Below are 13,480 nucleotides of genomic sequence, written 5' to 3'. Positions count from 1 at the left end.
TTTTTTTTTTACATTTTAAACATAAAGCAACAAAAAAGTTTTTTAAAAAAGTCGTTAAAATAGTTGCAAAAAAATGACATTAAAAAAGTCGAAAAGAAAGTCAGGGATTGAAAAAAAAATTGAAAGAAATATTGTGCAAAAAATACGAGAATCAATTTTCAAAAATGTAAAAAAAAAAAAAATCCAAATTCAATATGCCCAAAACAGCAACAGATGTCCTGAACATTTAAACATTTTTTTTTACATTTTAAACATAAAGCAACAAAAAAGTTTTTTAAAAAAGTCGTTAAAATAGTTGTTAAAAAATGACATTAAAAAAGTCAAAAAGAAAGTCAGGGATTGAAAAAAAATTTGAAAGAAATATTGTGCAAAAAATACGAGAATCAATTTTCAAAAATGTTAAAAAAAAAATTTCCAAGTTCAATATGCCCAAAACAGCAACAGATGTCCTGAACATTTAAACAATGTTTTACATTTTAAACATAAAGCAACAACAATAAAAGATGTAATAAAAAAAAGTTTTTTAAAAAAAGTCGTTAAAATTGTTGTAAAAAAGACATTAAAAAAGTCGAAAAGAAAGTCAGGGATTGAAAAAAAATTTGAAAGAAATATTGTGCAAAAAATACGAGAATCAATTTTCAAAAATGTTAAAAAATTTTTTTTCCAAATTCAATATGCCCAAAACAGCAACAGATGTCCTGAACATTTAATCAATGTTTTACATTTTAAACATAAAGCAACAACAATAAAAGATGTAATAAAAATTTTTTTTTTTTTAAAAAGTCGTTAAAATAGTTGTAAAAAAAATGACATTAAAAAAGTCGAAAAGAAAGTCAGGGATTGAAAAAAAAATTGAAAGAAATATTGTGCAAAAAATACGAGAATCAATTTTCAAAAATGTAAAAAAAAAAAAATCCAAATTCAATATGCCCAAAACAGCAACAGATGTCCTGAACATTTAAACTATTTTTTTTACATTTTAAACATAAAGCAACAAAAAAGTTTTTTTAAAAAGTCGTTAAAATAGTTGTAAAAAAATGACATTAAAAAAGTCGAAAAGAAAGTCAGGGATTGAAAAAAAAATTGAAAGAAATATTGTGCAAAAAATACGAGAATCAATTTTCAAAAATGTTAAAAAAAAAAATTCCAAATTCAATATGCCCAAAACAGTAACAGATGTCCTGAACATTTAAACAATTTTTTTACATTTTAAACATAAAGCAACAAAAAAGTTTTTTAAAAAAGTCGTTAAAATAGTTGTAAAAAAATGACATTAAAAAAGTCGAAAAGAAAGTCAGGGATTGAAAAAAAAATTGAAAGAAATATTGTGCAAAAAATACGAGAATCAATTTTCAAAAATGTTAAAAAAATAAATTCCAAATTCAATATGCCCAAAACAGCAACAGATGTCCTGAACATTTAAACAATGTTTTACATTTTAAACATAAAGCAACAACAATAAAAGACGTAATAAAAAAAAGTTTTTTTTAAAAGTCGTTAAAATAGTTGTAAAAAAATGACATTAAAAAAGTCGAAAAGAAAGTCAGGGATTGAAAAAAAAATTGAAAGAAATATTGTGCAAAAAATACGAGAATCAATTTTCAAAAATGTTAAAAAAATAAATTCCAAATTCAATATGCCCAAAACAGTAACAGATGTCCTGAACATTTAAACAATGTTTTACATTTTAAACATAAAGCAACAACAATAAAAGACGTAATAAAAAAAAGTTTTTTTTAAAAGTCGTTAAAATAGTTGTAAAAAAATGACATTAAAAAAGTCGAAAAGAAAGTCAGGGATTGAAAAAAAAATTGAAAGAAATATTGTGCAAAAAATACGAGAATCAATTTTCAAAAATGTTAAAAAAATAAATTCCAAATTCAATATGCCCAAAACAGTAACAGATGTCCTGAACATTTAAACAATGTTTTACATTTTAAACATAAAGCAACAACAATAAAAGACGTAATAAAAAAAAGTTTTTTTTAAAAGTCGTTAAAATAGTTGTAAAAAAATGACATTAAAAAAGTCGAAAAGAAAGTCAGGGATTGAAAAAAAAATTGAAAGAAATATTGTGCAAAAAATACGAGAATCAATTTTCAAAAATGTTAAAAAAATAAATTCCAAATTCAATATGCCCAAAACAGTAACAGATGTCCTGAACATTTAAACAATGTTTTACATTTTAAACATAAAGCAACAACAATAAAAGACGTAATAAAAAAAAGTTTTTTTTAAAAGTCGTTAAAATAGTTGTAAAAAAATGACATTAAAAAAGTCGAAAAGAAAGTCAGGGATTGAAAAAAAAATTGAAAGAAATATTGTGCAAAAAATACGAGAATCAATTTTCAAAAATGTTAAAAAAATAAATTCCAAATTCAATATGCCCAAAACAGTAACAGATGTCCTGAACATTTAAACAATGTTTTACATTTTAAACATAAAGCAACAACAATAAAAGACGTAATAAAAAAAAGTTTTTTTTAAAAGTCGTTAAAATAGTTGTAAAAAAATGACATTAAAAAAGTCGAAAAGAAAGTCAGGGATTGAAAAAAAAATTGAAAGAAATATTGTGCAAAAAATACGAGAATCAATTTTCAAAAATGTTAAAAAAATAAATTCCAAATTCAATATGCCCAAAACAGTAACAGATGTCCTGAACATTTAAACAATGTTTTACATTTTAAACATAAAGCAACAACAATAAAAGACGTAATAAAAAAAAGTTTTTTTTAAAAGTCGTTAAAATAGTTGTAAAAAAATGACATTAAAAAAGTCGAAAAGAAAGTCAGGGATTGAAAAAAAAATTGAAAGAAATATTGTGCAAAAAATACGAGAATCAATTTTCAAAAATGTTAAAAAAATAAATTCCAAATTCAATATGCCCAAAACAGTAACAGATGTCCTGAACATTTAAACAATGTTTTACATTTTAAACATAAAGCAACAACAATAAAAGACGTAATAAAAAAAAGTTTTTTTTAAAAGTCGTTAAAATAGTTGTAAAAAAATGACATTAAAAAAGTCGAAAAGAAAGTCAGGGATTGAAAAAAAAATTGAAAGAAATATTGTGCAAAAAATACGAGAATCAATTTTCAAAAATGTTAAAAAAATAAATTCCAAATTCAATATGCCCAAAACAGTAACAGATGTCCTGAACATTTAAACAATGTTTTACATTTTAAACATAAAGCAACAACAATAAAAGACGTAATAAAAAAAAGTTTTTTTTAAAAGTCGTTAAAATAGTTGTAAAAAAATGACATTAAAAAAGTCGAAAAGAAAGTCAGGGATTGAAAAAAAAATTGAAAGAAATATTGTGCAAAAAATACGAGAATCAATTTTCAAAAATGTTAAAAAAATAAATTCCAAATTCAATATGCCCAAAACAGTAACAGATGTCCTGAACATTTAAACAATGTTTTACATTTTAAACATAAAGCAACAACAATAAAAGACGTAATAAAAAAAAGTTTTTTTTAAAAGTCGTTAAAATAGTTGTAAAAAAATGACATTAAAAAAGTCGAAAAGAAAGTCAGGGATTGAAAAAAAAATTGAAAGAAATATTGTGCAAAAAATACGAGAATCAATTTTCAAAAATGTTAAAAAAAAAAATTCCAAATTCAATATGCCCAAAACAGTAACAGATGTCCTGAACATTTAAACAATGTTTTACATTTTAAACATAAAGCAACAACAATAAAAGATGTAATAAAAAAAATTTTTTTTTTAAAGTCGTTAAAATAGTTGTAAAAAAATGACATTAAAAAAGTCGAAAAGAAAGTCAGGGATTGAAAAAAAAATTGAAAGAAATATTGTGCAAAAAATACGAGAATCAATTTTCAAAAATGTTAAAAAAATAAATTCCAAATTCAATATGCCCAAAACAGCAACAGATGTCCTGAACATTTAAACAATGTTTTACATTTTAAACATAAAGCAACAAAAAAGTTTTTAAAAAAAGTTGTTAAAATAGTTGTAAAAAAATGACATTAAAAAAGTCGAAAAGAAAGTCAGGGATTGAAAAAAAAATTGAAAGAAATATTGTGCAAAAAATACGAGAATCAATTTTCAAAAATGTTAAAAAAATAAATTCCAAATTCAATATGCCCAAAACAGCAACAGATGTCCTGAACATTTAAACAATGTTTTACATTTTAAACATAAAGCAACAAAAAAGTTTTTAAAAAAAGTTGTTAAAATAGTTGTAAAAAAATGACATTAAAAAAGTCGAAAAGAAAGTCAGGGATTGAAAAAAAATTGAAAGAAATATTGTGCAACAAATACGAGAATCAATTTTCAAAAATGTTTAAAAAAAAAAATTCCAAATTCAATATGCCCAAAACAGCAACAGATGTCCTGAATATTTAACCAATTTTTTACATTTTAAACATAAAATAACAATAAAAGAAAAAAAGTTCAGGAAATTTAAAAAGTTGGAAAAAACATTGTACAGAAAGTCATTAAAAATATCGTACAAAAAGACGTCTCCGCAGACTGTCTAAAACTTGGACGTAGTCTCCGTGACGTCCCCGCAGACTGTCTAAAACTTGGACGTAGTCTCCGTGACGTCAGCCACAGCTCAGTTTGTGGTTTTCATAAAATCAGCCGGACAAAGAAACATTTTGAGGAAAAACGTCCTGATGCCACTGAAGGAAAATTCAGAGCGTCATGAAACCAAAAAACTGCAGACTGAAGCAAAGCGGTGGACAGAGCTGCTTTTGTCACAAACAGGTAAAAGTAGAACGTCACGTCTTCATGTTGAGAAGTGAAACAGTCAGACAGCACGGAGGTAATCACCTGACACTGTGTGAGCAGAAGACTGTAATTAGTCTGTCTGCTGCAGTATTTCCTCTGTCTGAGAAACTGCTGTGACCCTCCATCCTCATCACTGACACACACCTACAGACGAGGACAGGTTAACCTCCAGCAGCTGTACAAACGCAAACTCCCTCCACTAAATTTAACAGGTTGCTTTTTTTACCCTGGAGGAAGCGGCTGCTTCAGTCCTTCTGTTTCCTCCTCTGGGAGTCTGAATTACTCGGCAATCCGACATCCTGGAAGTCCGAGGAAGGTCAACACATGATCGCACTGTTCTTTACACTTTGTTGATAAACTCGATGAGGCACGTCCTCATGGTGCACGCCTCTCAAAGGTCCAACAACATTCTTCAGTCACACGAACGATCACGGAGATCCGAACACTGCAGCTAAAAGGAGCTTTTCTGTGCAGAGACACTTTGTTTCATGCAGACACAAAAAGTGGAACGCTGCAGCGAGACTCTCCGTGTGCGATCACACTCGTAGATGCTCCTCATGGGCCGGTCTCGCCTCTTCGTACCTGTCTGACATCATTGTCTTCCATCCATCCTGTGCTCTCAGCAGGCCGCTCTTCTTATCAGAACACTTTTCTCTGGATTGGCCTCCCTGTCTGACTGTAATCTCATCACTTAACCCGGTACCTCAGGCCTCCCACCTGTTACCATTACTCTTCCAGCAAATCTGCTTCAGTCTCAATGAATCTTTAGTCCATCTTTGTCCTGCCAAGCTGTGTCTCTGTCTCCTGGACCACCAGCCATCCTGGGACCTCTTTCTGTCCCCTGTTGGTGTTGGTGATTTGGATCTGCTTCTTCGTCCTCCAGAAGATAACGCTGTGGCTCTCTCTGCCTCTGTATGTGTGTCCATGTTGGACAGGAGGTCATGTGTCTCAGGTCCAACCGGACATGCTGAAGCTGCCTGACGTCCTCCTGGATCTTCTTCTGTCATTTCTGGACAGAAACACCACGTCAACCAAATCACCAGAACTGCCTGTTTCCGCCTAACCCGCCACTCTGCGTCTCCAACAACTTCATTAACAATGACACCTGATTGATAAACTGCACATAAGACAACTGGAAACTGATTAAACTGATGCAGTTCTTCTCTCTTTGACCAGCAGATGGCAGCAAAAGCACGATGAATGCCTCCCTGAGTTCCTGCTGTGGCCCATTACACTCATCAGTTCATCAGTGGATGTTGCCTCAGAAGAGCTACAGATGGTGCTTCATGTTTACTCCTGTCTCAGCATCCACCAATCACGTACTCAGAGAGGCAGAAGGGCACTTTGAGCTTCTGTGATGCATTAAGTCTTTGGGTTTTCCATGTGTCAGCTGCCGAGCTGTGATAACAGTTACAACTGGCAACGTCGTCTTTGCATGAAGTTTGGTCGTAGATTAAAGTCTCCGTGCATCGCGTGCATCCACCAATAATTCGTCGGCGTGTATTTTTAAGCTCTTTCGGAAACCCTGAAAGTTTGATCTGAGAGATACTCGATGACTCGGTCCGGCAGGAGGGAACGCTCAGAGGCTATCAGATCAAGACTAACCTGAGTCATGTTTCAGACACTGTTTGCTGCTGCACTGGTAACCATAAGGGAACGAGCAGGAGCGCCCCTGGAGCAGGAAATGACATCATCTGTGTGTGTGTGTGTGTGTGTGATCATTTGGTTGGGGCAGAGCAGGAATGTTGAAAGTAGGCTGCTGGGTGAGAGTGCTAACCACACGCCACAGACTGGCAGTGACCACACATGGGAATATTTGAACTTTAATCAGAAGAAATCATTAGAGTGTGGCATGGGGCAGGTGGAGGAAATGGACTCTGACCAGGAATGGACAACATGGATGCACTGAATGCATCATTACCTGGAACAGGAGTGCTGCAGTGGACGTGCAATTATAGAAACTCCTTCCGAGTTATTTAAAATATCCTGACAAGTCCAAATGTCACCAGAAAAAGGAGGCCGGATTGATTAGATGCTGTTCTAGCTAATCATCGGTGCCTGAGGATATGAATGGGCCGTGGCGCTTATTCTGTGTTTCCTATGGGCTGCAACCCACACATCATGATTCCCTCATTAAGTATGACTCCAACCCACAAGTGTCAACACTTGCAGGGAGGCGGATCGAGAAGCAGTGACCTCAAAACATCTGCTCTACAACAACACACAGAGCGCGCTCTGCTCATCCGCTCAAACAGCCAAAAGCCTCATGACAAACCTCCACAGTGAAGCTAAAACCTGAGGTAACAGTCACACACACACACACACACACACACACACACACACACACACACACACACAGCCTTCCACATCCTCTCCACTCCCCGCCGCCTCGATAGTCCCACACTTTATAAATAGCGTGCGCTTTTAATATGCGCGTGTGTCCAGTGGATAACGTCAGCGCTTTGGGAGAAAGGCTCAAGGAGTGTTTCATTATAAACCTGTACCATTAAAACTTGCTGGCTGGGTCTGTGTTTTGGCTCTCACGTCCCCTCTCAGACTTTTATGAGGCCAGTTATGATCCTAAATCGATGCAGGAAACTGAGATGGAGGAGTTGGGTAAGGTAAGCAGTGCCATGACCTCACGAATAAAAAGGTAGTGTTGGTGATTGTGTGGCTCTTTGCACCATCGCATGTTGTATTGTTCAACTTGAAGAGCTGATACTGCGTGAACCTGTGCAGAACGGTGCGTTCACTTACACGTGTTGGAAAAATTCAGACTATTATATATATATATATATGTATATTAGTAACATCAGTCTCACTCCATCATCTCTGGCCTCTGTGAGTTAAATTATGTCATCAGATTATGATTACTGATGTAACTGTAGTACCACTGAACATTTACCTGTGAAATGTGTTGCAGAAATACGCCAGTATTCAAGTAAAGTACATGTAAACTTCAGTAAAAGTTACCGTGAGGAAGCTAAGCAGCGAGCTGAAGGAGTTTTCTGCAGAGTTTATTTTCTAACCACCTCGATAGTTACTAGCCGAGCTACTACTCTAGCTTAAAGTTGCTATTTTGAGAACACAAATGTGTGCACGCGGTCACTTATGGAAAAAAGCCGGACGCTTCTCGCCCTCAGCTTTGGCTACGTAGCAGGGAGCACCAACATCACCAGCCAGGTGTACGTATGTTTTATATTCATATTTCAGCAGTCAAATGTTGGCGGTGACGCCGCAGAGCTGTGGTAGTTCTGCAGGGCATTAAAGAAAGCGTCGCGCTGGGGCTCGATCGCATTTCTTTATTTTAGCCGATAAGCTGTAGATAAAATGATTTTTTTATTTGTAAGAAGAGCTACAGTTCTTCAGTCCATCAGCTCGATTCTAAGATGTTGGAGTTGAGCCAAAAAATAAAAGAAACAGAGCACTGTCCGATTACCTGCAGACCACACTGTACCTGTGAGACCACGTAACTGGCTGAGTTCAAAGGTCACGAAGGTCACGGAGGTCGAGGCGTGCAGGTGCTTCAGAGAGCTGCAGAGAGGAAGTGAAGGAGAAAGCAGAGACAGAGAAGCTGTGAGAGAACCACAATCACGCAAGCTGCGTGTGGTTTCCAGCTTCTTGCCAAGACCTCTCACTCTCTGTGTCCCAGACTCTCTCTCCGAGTTATCCAATCCCCCCGTCATCTCCACTGGCTGCCCTCCCCACTCCCACTTTCGACCGCACACAAATGGTTTGAATAAGAAGTCTGCATGACTGGGCTGTGGCTACAGATGAAATCCTGAGGAGTGATAGTTTACTTAGCCTAAATACCCCCGATTAGACAAATTGAAACATTGTTGTTATGCGGTGGAAACTCAAGGACCTATTGGCCGAGTGCGTTCACCCCGTTCCGGAAAAGGCTGTGCTTGCGGACTTTCGTCATGCGAAAACCACAAATGCTGGCACAAGTGGAAAAAAAATAAAACAAAACACAACAAAACCAAAGAGAAAAAAGAAAAGCTCCAACAAAATAAACTCAAAACAAAAACTGTAAAACAGAAAATGAAAATCGTCACTTAGAGATGATTCACGAAGGAGGCAGGCACACGCGACTCGGCTTCTGTAACTGCTGAACGACATGTCCAACCACAAACTGGACTTATGGTATGTTCATGATGTCACATTTTCCTCTCGTTCTGATCAGCTCCAGGATCACGAACACGGGCTGCATCGATGTGCCGCTCCGAATCGATCACGACCTGCTCATCGAGGAAATAAAGAAATCAATCACAGCGTCACGATTAATGAGGAAATCGTTTAAACACTTCCGACTCCTGCGGCGTTTAAAGTCAAACCTCCTTCATCCCATTAAAAGCTGTAATTTGTAAGACCGTAGAGACCTTTTTGCTTTTAGCTACTTAAATATTACAACACACACATGTACAGCACATGCACACAGTCAGTAATAATACACCAAAATGATTCTAGCAGACTTGAGCTAAACAGCAGTGGAGACTCATAAAAAAGGAGCGGTAGCTGCTTCATCCGCCAGCGGACTCTGTCTGGCCGGGCAGTCTGGTGTCAGGGCTCAGTGGCTGGACTCAGCCGCTCTGCAACTGGAAGAATCTGCATCAACAATCTGCATCTGTCTGGAGATGATTTATCAGTCCACTGATAGAGATGCCCCTCAAAGACAAACCCCTCTGATCCATGACATGGCTCTGGTAGGTAGCAGAGCTCCTGTATGAACACGAAATACTATTACTGTACTAATACAAAGGTGGGACACATCTGTGCATTATATAATCAGTGCACACAGTTTCCAGGTTTGTGAACCTGCAATCTTTCTACCGGCCAGTAGAGGGTGCCTCCATTGGCTGCAACAATGAGGTCTGATTATGTTGAGCCTCATGGAGACTCCTCATGAGTTTTAAGGATGTGGTCACCTTGTGATTGACAAATCATTCTCAGGGAGTCCCAACAGACGCCAACCACCAGCTCCACACTCTTACCCAGTATGGTCACCTTTGGCTCTGAAAAACCAGCATCAGTGATGCCAAAGTCGAGGCTTCAAATCAGTTGGGTGACGTCATGGTGGGTTTACACTTGCCAAGTCTTTGGCAGGCTAAGGTCATGACTTTAGGCCAAACTCGGTCTGTCAGTCCACCACTGTGGTCCAGACTCAAATATCAACATCAAAAAAATGCCACGAAATTTCCAAAGTTTCCATCAGCCTCAGCTGCACTTTGTGCTTTAAGCTCCACAGAGCAGCTGGAGACTCTCACATATCAGAACCTTCAACAAGGAGCTCCTGTACGTATTTTTCTCCGAGGTCATTGGTGTAAATGTATCGAAATAGGCAGAGGACATGGCGTGAGAATGTATCAACGACGCAGTTAATTCTGCACATGGCTACTCGGCACCAGTTTCCCCTGCAGAACTAAGATTCAACATCCGCACACATTACGTCACTTCTTCCTTCCCCCCTGCTGCATCCACAGACCTCTGGGTGAGATTCGGGCAGCCTGGAATTACGTTGCCTTGATTTTAGTGCAATTAGAGCATCAGGTCCTTTTTTTGCCAAGTCCCCTCTGAGGCTCACGTAAGTCTGCTGTACGTGTGGCAAGGAAGCAAAAGGTCTGGAGGACGGTGGGTAATGAACTAAAAGCAGCCTGGTGTGCGAGTGAGCCTTTCCAGGTCCTGATGACACGAGCGCAGGTGTCCTCTCACATCAGCAGCGTTACAGAAATGAGATGAGATGTGGCTCCATCAGGTGGTGATGGGTTCGGGAGGCGAAGGGACGCTCAGCAGCCAAGAAATGTGATCAGACCGGAGCCCCCAGGCTGTGGCATCCTGAGTTCAAAGGACAGACTTTGGAAAATTGAGGCCTAATGACCTTGACTGGGGAGAAAATGGCCTCTTGTCCACAGTGTGTGCAGCTGTGGAAGATGAGCTGGGGACCTCTTAGGATAAGAGACACAGCTGTCATGTCACCTTCGCACAGTACGAAACACTCCGACCTTACATGCAGAATAACCGCGTTTCATCAGCACTTTAAGGGTCATATGAACATTGCAACAACAGATTTATGGATTTGTTCAGACTGTAAGATTTGTTTCTCAAATCAGTGTCAGACCGTTATTTACATCAGATTTGTGAATTCAGGCCACTGACAGTATAAACACTGGATGGCGTCATCGTGACGTCACCCACAGGTTTCTGTTTCGAAGCTCAAAATATGTGGCACTTGCCGCTGCCATGTTTGTAGTCCTGTGTCTTCCATGGACGTAGATCACTGGTGGACCTCAGGCTGGCCCAATGAAGCCTGGTTGCTGAAATAAGCCACCTGTCAATCAAAGCGTCCACGCTCTTAACCCTGCATAACTTGAAGCCTTAATATAATGTGAACAGGTGAGTTGTATATAAATTCACCCTCAGTACAGTTGTCATGAACGGGGAAATTAGCTACAGAGACCAAAACTGTTTTTTGTACCAGGCTGTAAACATGTTTATTTCTGCTGTGAAGTTGGACATTTGAACATGGGGACTTATGGAGACTGACTCACTTCTGGTAATATTGGTAACTGATTAATTGTTCATTAATGTTTGATATTGTGGGAGCTCCGGCAAAGCAGCAGACATCAGATTATTTGTGTTTATTTCTTGTCTTCATACCGTCCATTCATCCGTCTGGTAGAGCTCCACCTTTGGGTTTTCTTTCCTCCGTTCAGCAGAGTAGTTCGTCACTTTTCCTCCATCCTCAGACCGTCTGTTATTGAAACAAAGCTCTTCCCATGGGTGTGTGATCAGGTTTGAGAAAGTTCAGCGCTGCTACTCAGAGGACAGCCAGAACCGGAGGAGCAGCAGCAGAGTTTTTCAGAGGGGATTTCGTGTGGACTCTGCACCGTCCCTTTCAAGTACCGAAACCACAGGACCTGGAGAGAAGCAGCTCTGTTTTCTCTTGACGTCAGAGTAGCATGCACTGAACCTCATATCACCGGGGCGGATCGATCAGTCTCTCCTCATCTCATTATTACCGTCTCATGTCCAAGGGTTTATGATACACTCGAGCTTGATGATGTGCTATCAAGTGTTTGCTTGTATGCATTTATTATTGCGTCCATATGGCTCCAGATTGGTGTTTCGGGGAATAGGCTGACCTGAGTCAAACATCTCCGTTGCTTGGACCATAAAAACATTTCCAGCCTATGAATACCTTTTGGTTTCAAAGTGACAGAGAACATTATGTTTTTAACAGAGCTCACACACATTGAAATTATTTGGACCTCCTCCCTTTGAGTGACAACCTCTGATTTTACTACAGATTTGATGTTTCATGCCGAACAACAAAGAAATCTGTTGTTATTGCCAGGAATTATGTTTGTGCAAAGCTGCACATATACAAAACTATGCAAGGATCAGCAGCTGCACTTTACAACATTACCCAGATATGCAGAGCCACTCAGTTTTGACTCATCACTTGTGGTTCTGTGTCCAGTGAGGTGTGCCCGTCCTTTTACTCCGATTGTTGTAGTTCCCCTGTACTCCACCAATATTACACAACGTGCCACTAATGTGACACCTCCCCGTGCGGCAACACGCCCGCCAAAAATGCCTCTGCGGTGGCAGGTGATGAACTGAACCCCCTCTGGACCTCTTAACTCTATTAATGACTTTGGGACACTGCTTCACACCGTCCTGATGTTAAAACTGGGCTGTAAAATAGCAAACACAGTCATCACGTGTCGCTTTTTGTCCACACAGCGTTCACACCTGACACATCTTACAAACTAGTGTAGTGACACGTGGAAGAGTTTTCTGATCTGACAACGCCACTGTGGTTTAAGGAAACATCGTGGTTTGAGTTTAAGAAGTACCTGGTTGTGGCTTAAAATTACTCCATTGTTCAGGAGATCTTTGTTGTCATGGTTACAACAATAAAATCCCTTTTAAGGTTCTATCGGCTGGAGACGGGGAAAGAAACAGCGGTCTCGCACATTAAAGTTCGACGTTTTGTCGACTTTGTTGTTCACAAATTAGTACGGTCAGCGGAGGGTTTGTCACTTGAACATGAACACATGTCATCGTGGGAGATTCGCTGGAACAACAGCCTCTTTCTGCGTTTAGAGGACGGGGACTTCAAAGTTTTGCAAGTTCACATGAACTCGGTGAACTCAGAAATGAAAGCCTGACCGTTCAGCGCTATGATTCAAACAGAGGAAGTGTGCAAACCCCCACACGCTGCAGGTGACTGAACACGGCTAAATGTTCTATAAAGGCTCAGTTACCCTCCCCACACATGCCGGCCTCACCAGCACTGCCACCCAGCATGTCCCCTCTGAGAGGCCGAGAGAAATAAAGGGGCTCTCTACCACGCGAGGCAGGCAGATTTTCCACTGGTTTAATGAGAATCACAGACAGAAGAGAGGAAATGTGCAGGGTATTTATAGAAAAACGAGAGGAATGCAAGCCCCCTAATTGTGCTTAGTCTATCTCTCTGCTGCAGAACCTGCGTAGCACTGCTGCCCCTGATTTTCTACACGGACTCAAACAATGCAGAGGGAGCAGAAAGGAAACACGGGACAGCAAAGGAAAGAGAAAGTGTTGTGTATATATTTTTAGCCGTGCTGGTGATGGGACTCCGGGGACTTCAGTGTCTGTTTGTCCACCACTTCAGTCCAGACTGAAAGATCTCAACAACTGCTTGATAGATTTACACAAACTTTTGTCCAGACATGTT

Source organism: Larimichthys crocea, unplaced genomic scaffold, assembly GCF_000972845.2.
Source record: "Larimichthys crocea isolate SSNF unplaced genomic scaffold, L_crocea_2.0 scaffold83, whole genome shotgun sequence".
Taxonomy (NCBI): Eukaryota; Metazoa; Chordata; class Actinopteri; family Sciaenidae; genus Larimichthys; species Larimichthys crocea.
Note: the sequence above shows the minus strand (reverse complement) of the source record.